This window comes from Paramisgurnus dabryanus, chromosome 24, assembly GCF_030506205.2.
Source record: "Paramisgurnus dabryanus chromosome 24, PD_genome_1.1, whole genome shotgun sequence".
NCBI lineage: Eukaryota > Metazoa > Chordata > Actinopteri > Cypriniformes > Cobitidae > Paramisgurnus > Paramisgurnus dabryanus.
In genome coordinates, this window is record NC_133360.1 from 24,309,730 (window position 1) to 24,318,496 (window position 8,767).

General features: G+C 36.6%; 1 long non-coding RNA gene across 1 annotated transcript; it reads right to left on the bottom strand.

The window, feature by feature from the left end:
• Positions 1–5,442: 5,442 nt before the first annotated feature.
• Positions 5,443–7,849, bottom strand: LOC135741223 (uncharacterized). Its single transcript, XR_010529383.2, has 3 exons — positions 7,749–7,849; positions 7,577–7,637; positions 5,443–7,479 (listed from the first exon to the last, which is right to left on the bottom strand). It is a non-coding gene; the product is annotated as an uncharacterized lncRNA (long non-coding RNA).
• Between the last annotated feature and the right edge of the window lie 918 nt (positions 7,850–8,767).

The window sequence follows — 8,767 nt, forward strand, 5'->3', positions numbered from 1 at the left end:
GCACCTATAAACGGGATGACAAGGGGTGTTTGCTTATCACACACATGGATGCACAGCAGCAAATAAACGTTTTAAAAATGAAAAATCAAAGGATTCAAATGTTAAAGATTACTATGAAATATTGGACATAAATGAGGACCGATTATGAAGGCGTAAAGAGCTGCTTTGCCTGCTACAGCCTGGTAAGTAACTGAATGTTTTGCTTTAAACAAATGCAAATATGGCATCTATTTTGAAATGTTTTTTTTGTAAATGCTACCCTACGGATTTAATTGATTTATATGATGACTTTGTGGATATGGTGAGATAAGAATCATTTAAAGTGCTACAGTCATTATAGAGGAGCAAATTTACTGCATGTTCGATACACAATACATGTTTTGAAAACTGTGGTACACTTTCCTTTTTTTCTAAATGTTGCTTCACTGAATCATTGCACAGCTACAGTATCCATGAAGAATTAACTTTAAAACAATCACATTTTAAATACCAACCAGAATAAGAAAGATTCATAACATTTTATGCAGTTCAATGAGGAAACAAAACACTTTTAGTAGTCGTTAAGTTTCACTGTAAAACTCAATAATACATCTGTTATTAGTTCAGTTCTGCTTTATTACAGTTTTGTGATAGATGATCTGGTAATCTTAGTTCCTTTCTTTTTCCTATTAAAATGGGAAAAGAACACTACTGTAAAGACTAAAACATCCAATACTCAGCCAAAACAACAAATACGTTAAAATCTTAAAAACAAACATTAAGTAGACACGATTCTTGGATTTTGACCTGATGCCATACTGATGTCCGGTGGTTGTAAATGTTGGGGTCTTGGTCATTGGTGGCAGACTTGGTGTAGAGAATCCGGGCTTCTCTGATGTGTCCATTGTTGCAGGTGCACTGGACGGGGCTGATGGTGAAGTTGTTCAGGTTGTGGTCGCCGTTGGGGGAAGCTGTCAAGGTCGGGGTCTGCACTAGCACAAAAAACAACTGCACGTCTTTCTAGACCAGACACTTGGAATCCCTCGGAAATTGTAGGCATACCGGACCAAACGCCGAGAATCCCTCAGAAATTGTTGTCCTAGCAGACTAAATGGCAGGAATCCCTTGGAAATCATTGTCAGAGACATGTCTAGCTCACAATAGAGTTGCTACAGTAGATCACAAATAAAACATTGCTCTATCAAATGCTAAATTTGCCAAGATCCTGGGCCCGGTTCCCCAAAACGTTCTTATCGCTAAGTAGTTCTTAACCTATTCCTTAACCTCTCTCTTAACTCTATGGCATGATTCCCAAAACGTTCGTACGCTAAGTATATCTTCTGTAAGTCACACTTTCGTAAGGTTGGTCTGGACCATTCGTAAGCTCTCTCTTAGCGTTGTTTGAGCGCAAAACGCTATCGTCACAGTCTTTAGAAATCAGCGCAGCGCAGTACAAGTCAAACTATGGTATGCTGACAATGATTTTATGTTATGGACATTTGTAAGACTTGTAATAAAATATGTTTGCAATGGATACAGGACTATTTATGCAGTTGACTTCATTTGGTATCAGAACTAATGAATCAAAGACGGCGCCGGTGTTTGTTCCTCATTGAAGTCTGTTCCCTCTATGTTTATAGCGTTTTCATCACGTTACATTTATAATTTATTTAGAAAGATTAAAGATTTCAATTGGTTATACTAAAAAGCAATAATATCATGTATTCTATTATACAATTTATTAAATATTTCATATGTGACAGTTTTATGTCTTTTAACATAGCCTGTCTTTTTCTTTTCTTTTTTTCTCTACTGTTTGTTTTAAAACTGTTATGTTTCCAAACATAATAAATATATATTATACATATAATATGATTCATACTGTAAAAATAAATGACTTAAAATCAAGAACAGTCAAGATACATTACATAAATGCACACATATACATCTCAGTAGCCATTAAAACTTTCAATGTATATAAATAATAAACGTATAATGTGATAAAAATGCTATAAAAACACTATGGGAAACATAGGGGAAACAGACTTCCACACAACACCGGCCGCGTAACTGTTAAGTCCATGCCAATTTATTTATTCGTCAACCCTTAAACCTTTTGACATTTTGCCTGACGAGACTAAATAAAAAAATCGCCTTCCAAGACAACTCATTATGGAGCTGCTAGATCTTCTCAGACCATATTCTCTACCTAGGTTGCTTTTTATTGAAAACATTAATGGTAAGCAATAGCCTACCACATTAAACAGAAATACTGCAATCAATTCTGATTGTTAAGTACCTTAACAGTCGTATAAAAGTGTATTACATATTTTTTTAAAGTCAAAACCCATGTCAAGAAGCGGCACAAGTGGCACAACGGGATAAGGAGGGTGGATAAAGAGCGAGGGATACCCGGTTCGTCTACCCGTATTACTGACAATTTGATCATTTAATTAATAGTCTATATTTTACGGATAACTTAAACTATGTTAAAATAAATGTGACTGGAATAATTTGAGTAATGTTCCATTTGTATATAACGTGTTGTCTTTCTTAACGTCGTAATGCACCTTCGCGTGAAGTGGAAAATCGATCCCTGAGTGATTGATTGCAAATAATTCAGCACCTTCACTTGGGACAGCGCCATTGTACGTCGTTCTTAGAGGCAGCGTGTTAAGAAGCTTCTTAAGAGACACTTCGGGGAACACACTTAGGAACATCAACAACTTTGGTAAGATATATCTTTTTGAGTCTTCTTAGCACGCTAAGAGTGAACGTTATCGGGGAACCGGGCCCTGTGCGTTATCTCAAAGGGTGATCACTCCCTTGATCTTGACAATGGCAGCTACGGACCCTTTCTGCTATAACAGAATGTGTTCAGAAAAAATGTAATTGTTTAAGCAACACTATGTAGTTTCCATGTAAAAATGACTTACAGCTCCCCCATGTGGTTGAAAAGCGCAACAATGCCTGGTATCAGACACTCTTCTGCAGGCAGGGGGAGGGGCGGGGCTGTGTCATTTACCCTCCACCGCCACTTTCTGCTTTTAGCAGCTAGGAGGCTGCTCAGGTTGCAGCAACAGTACAATTTGTCCAGTTAAAAGTTGTTCTATAACTGAAATAATTTTAGAGACATTATTTAAAGGTAAAAAAACTACATAGTGTCGCTTTAATTTACCTTTAATTTGTCAGTTTCCATAGGATTTTTTTGGATCCCGTTGCCATTTCCCCAGGGTCCTCTAAAAGGAACAATCCCTCATCCCTTAATTCTGGCGGGGCAGGGTTGGAAGTCCAAGATGCGCAATCACCGTCCCTTCAAGGTCCGAGTAGTCCAGTCAAGGGATCCCACTTCTGACACCAAATTGTTGTGGGAAACATTCTGAATGACAACACTCTTGTCTTTTAATATTTAATTTATAGCCAAGAGTATAAAGGTCGACAATTAACAAGATCTTGGGAGCGATGATCACAGTGAATTTCTGTCTCAAAGCTCAAACCCTTCTATGTGTCTCAGTATTTATAGGTGGAAAGGTCAACTCTCTGTGCAAAACATTTCGTACTTCCTCTTTTGTAAACCCACATCTTCTTAAAAGAACCACTGACAATTTAATGCTCTCTTGCACTTCTGCTGACCTGGGTATGCACTTTCAATGCACATGCTATTTTGCACATACACACTTACACCCAGCGCAATGTGCAACGCAAGTGTCTTTTGCTAGTTTCCACCCTGCACAATTATCATTTTCATGTTTAGCGCCACGCTGTTTTAATAGCAATTGCATTTCCACCCCCTTTTGCGTCCATGGGCGTTCTGGTCTGAAAACAAGGTGTGTTCAGGCGCAATGTTGGCGCGTTGCTATTTTGAGGCAACTAAAATAGACTACGCCATTGACCAACAAACACCTGCTATAAAGTCAATGGCGCAATAGTGTTTTTGTTATTTAAAGAGCGCATTAGTAATATACGCCTATAAACGGGATGACAACGCGGGTTTGCTCATCAGATACATGAATGCGCAGCAGCACAAAAATGCTTTTAAATATCTCTTAGACATAAATGAGGCCTAATTTTGAGAAGTTAGAAGGCGCAAAGAGCTGCTTCACCTGTAGCCTGGTAAGTAAATAAATGCTTAAAACAAATGCATTTGTTTTTAAATGTTTTTTTAAATGCTACCTCACGGATTTATTGTATATGATGACTCTGTACCTGTGGATATGGTGAGATGAGAAACATTTTTAAGTAATGCTTTAAAAAAACTCATGATGCTGTGCAAGTGCTGAAATGTGCGGAGAGCCGTTTGTAATTTCTAAATTCTGTAAATCTCCTGTTTGTTACAAATAAAGTATTTTTGGAGTACAAACCTTTTCTTACATACTTGTAAATTATTTTTTGATGATATTGGATAGCCATACATTTAAAGCAATTAAAAGCCTGCTTTTTTACTTCTATGACTAAAAGAAAACGGGTTTTTAAAGGTTTTAATAAAAACAATAACAATTTCAATACAAATGAAAAACAACACAACTATTTAAAATTTTTCTTAAATTGGGGATCTTCTTCTGCTGCTTAGTTTTTCAGTTTACAAAGTCCGTCATCTAAATAGGGATTAGACATAGCGCCAGTGCAACAGGCTTTTAAAGGGGATGAGAGGTGAGACTCTCATTGGTTTATTGCACGTTACGCCCAAAACACACCCATTATTCATTAAAAAAATAGGACCAACCCTTTTCGACCAAGTGCTCGGCACACAAACCATTTTTCCCGTCGTTAAATTAGCAAAAGTAGATTCGGACACGCCAAGTAAAAGTTCAAAGTCATTATACAATTACGTGAGGTCGCGCTGGCTCATCACACAGCCAAGGAAGACGAGAAGTTGTGGTTTAAAAGTGCATTTTTTTTTTCTTGCCAAAAATGACAATCGTTTCGCTAGATAAGACCCTTATGCCTCGTTTGGGATCGTTTAAAGTCCTTTGAAACTGCCATTTTAAACTGCATTAAAACGGTTAAGTGTTGGGATCCATTAAAATGAGAAAAATCCTGAAACGTTTTCCTCAAAAAACATAATTTCTCCTCAACTGAACCAGTGGCGAAGCCAGAAATGTTTAAGTGGGTGGGCCTTTATAAAACAGGGTGGGCAAAGCATCGAATGTACATAAACTGGGGGCGTGCACAACAAAGTTTTTACGCCTGTGGTGGGCGTATGTTTTTCCCAATGGAAGCATGGCGTTTTTCAAAACAGCCAGCAGCTGTCCACTTATTGAAAAAGCTCAGCTTGTCAATGTAAGTTCTCACACGGCCGTTTAATCACAGTGGACGAAGGGCGGGACAAATATCACAACAACCAACCGGCTCACAGCTCAAGTATCACAGCAACCAAAGCGCTATAGGCTGAAAAAACAGCTGGTATTTGGCATCCTCCAGGCGTTTTCAGCCGCGTTTAAAAACGTTGGTGTGCACGCTACCTAAGCCAAAATTATAAAACAACTTATAAATAACCAACAGTAACTTGTCTACAGTATATGGGCAGGTGGGGCTGTGCCTGTTTTATACAGTCTATGGGCAGTGCCACACCAAATTATCAATCCACTTGAAAACACAGAACTCAATATAAACTGAATTAGTAAAGGAATTAGTTTTTACGTTATTTACGTTACGTGAACATAGTTCCGAACAATGATTTGTCATTCCTCGTCAGCAAAATGCATGACGTGAAAGCGTCATAGGATACGACAGATTCAACAGGTAACGTTAGTGATTTGATTTTACTAAAGAACTCGTTTGAGAGATTGTTATTTAATGAGAAAATGGCCATCAAACAACATGGCGCAATACAAAATTGCATGTGTTGTCATTTAAGTGTACATTTTATTCCAACAACAGTAAATCATACAGCCTATGACACAACACAGAGTCTGCCCCCTTAAATAGTTGACTGGAGTAATACTCCTGACTATAAACTGTAAATAGTAATGACACCACTATAAAAATTACGAAAATGTCTGAACTCACCTTTAGATGTCCTACTGTATTAGTCTGAGACGGGGCTTCTGGTTAAAGACGGAGAAAGTCTCGATCATAATAACAAGTCCAATATCTTTGATCATAATATGTCCCTTCGCGCAAAGAAAAGCAGAAATACATTTCTCAGACGAGCATTTATAATCGATGAGCGTAACGTTATTATGTTTTTTATACAGTATGTGGTGAAGAACAGTCTTTGACACAGCATGACGTCTTATCGAAGTAATAAGTGCTCGTTTCATTTTGACGACGTTTGAAAAGATGTCCTCAGTAATCCAACATTTTCATGAGCGATGTATAGTCTCTGTCTCCAAAAGTAAACAGACAGCAGCAGATGTCATCGTGGAAAGGCTGTTAAACGCGATGATTTGCGACTTGCTATTTTCAAATTCAGTTCAATCGCGCGTAGGCGGAACTAACAATGACTGACGAATCATATTCAACGTTTCATGTTGACAAGCGTGTGCACCAATAGGGTAAAAGAAAACTGCGAAACTGCTTGAACATGCAAACTTGCTCTTATATTTTATATTTTAATTATATTTATAATTTTATTACATATATGAAATTATAGTGTGATAAGACGTCTATTCGTAGTACTATTATTTATTTTTGTTAAATTATTTACACATTTGTCTGGAAAATTGCCTTCTGATTGGATGGGCCACAACTCAAAGTGGGCGGGCCCAGGCCCGGCCAGGCCCACCCGTAGCTTCGCCATTGAACTGAACAAAGAAAGACATCAAGATTTTGGATGACATGGTGGTGAGTAAATTATCTAGATTTTTTTTTTAGAAAATGGACTAATTCTTTAACTGGATATATCTTGACAGGAACAAATCAGAACGAATGTAGACAGAACAAAGAGCTCAAGTACTTTAAATAGAGAGAACAAATGAGCGAAAAAGGTGAAAATAATAACAGTTAAGGGAGCAGGTAAAAAGTGACGAGACATGGGAAATACGTGGTCTAATGTAACCAATACTGAGGCCACGCATTTCCCACACAAAACATTGTAACAAGAAATCATGACATCATCAGAGAGAGAACTAAATATCAGCGGTTAAAGAAACCAGATTACATAAAAGTGAAAGAGAGAAAATTAATATTTTCAAGGAAAATAAAGTCTATAATAAGTATTAGTTATACTGTAATTTAACAACTGCAATGATAACAAGATTTAGGCATTGTGAAGTCCCCTCCTACTTTTCTAAGCAATAAGTACTGAAACCCATGTAAGAGATTAGCAGTTTTTGTCTAGAATTCAGTAACAGCCTGATTTAGTGAAGATGTAGTCGAGTAGATTGAAGTATCATCCTACACTGACACAAGTCATTATCATGTTACTGTATGTGACATCACTGCATCAAAATGTCACTGCTGAGAAATTTTTTGATAGGTGATGATGTCAGAGAGAGAGTTGTGACATCACTCCAACAGCTCAGCTGATCTACACACAGACATGTGCACCACTTGAGTCTAACAATGACAAACACATAGAAAAGAGATGATGTTATAAAATCTGAGCATTAGTTTATTGTATTACATAAGAGTCAATATATACAGAATTTCTCACCTCTTCATGTTTGTCATCACTTCTGTTTTTAGATTTTAATTTGTTCATGCTGATGAAAAACCTGTAGGATCAGAATTCACACTCCATAATTCAAAGTCTTTAAATCTGAATTCATATCAAAATATCCACAGTTTGTTGTGCAGTTTTAAATTCGCTTGATATTTTTTCTTACCACATCCACAGAGCTCCTAAAATGAGAAACTGAGGCAGAAACACCAGCAGATAGACTATAAGACCAAACACTGAGAATCTTTTGATTGAGTTCATTGTTTCTGAAGAAAAAACACAAAGTTAGTAATACTGAAAGTAGTTCAGTGATGATGTCATAGCTGTGAATAAATCAGAATCAAGGACCGGAGCTTGCCTATCTATTTAATCATTGTGTACTAAAGTCAGATGTATGATGAGATGTTGTGTTACCTCTTACAGTACATGAATACTCTTGTATCTCCTCACTGTTGATTGAGTTCAGGTACAGCTTGTTTAATAATCTCAATCCATCTGTTACCTGTTGTCCATTCTTATACCAGATGTAAGTATGTTTGCTATCCAGAGTGCATTTGGTTGAACAGCTTAATATCACTTTTTCTCCATCTATCACAGGGTTTGGGCTCCTTTCCACCTGTGTACCTGAGATTTCATATAACAGAATTCACATGAAATACTTTCCAGAATTAGGCTTGAAATAGTTTGTTGATTAACTCAACTGTGGAGCATGACAAGAGAAAGCGAATTTGATTCGGGACATAAATTAATGAAATGATGAGTACTAAAAAACATTTTAAATATAAATGCAAAGATTTAATGTAATATTAATACTTTTCTTAAGACTTAAAACATTGATTATCGATCGACTGGACAACCTTTTCTAGCCCATGTAGACAAAAAAGACTACCTATCCAACAGAGACCAAACACAGGTTTTGTTTTTTTGTATGTGATATTCAGGACAAATCTTAAATTTAGGCATGAAAATGAATGACTTCACCATACTTATGTATATAAAGAAAAATATTAAAGAAAACTATCAATTATTCATACTAAATTCTTTACAGTAGGCATTAATTGAAAAGCATCTGACAAATGATAAGATCAGATGTCATCTAAAAATAATGATCTATCTACTCATAGACATTACAATACAACTGTACAACAATGACATTAACTCTTAAATCATTAGGAGAAGAAAAAA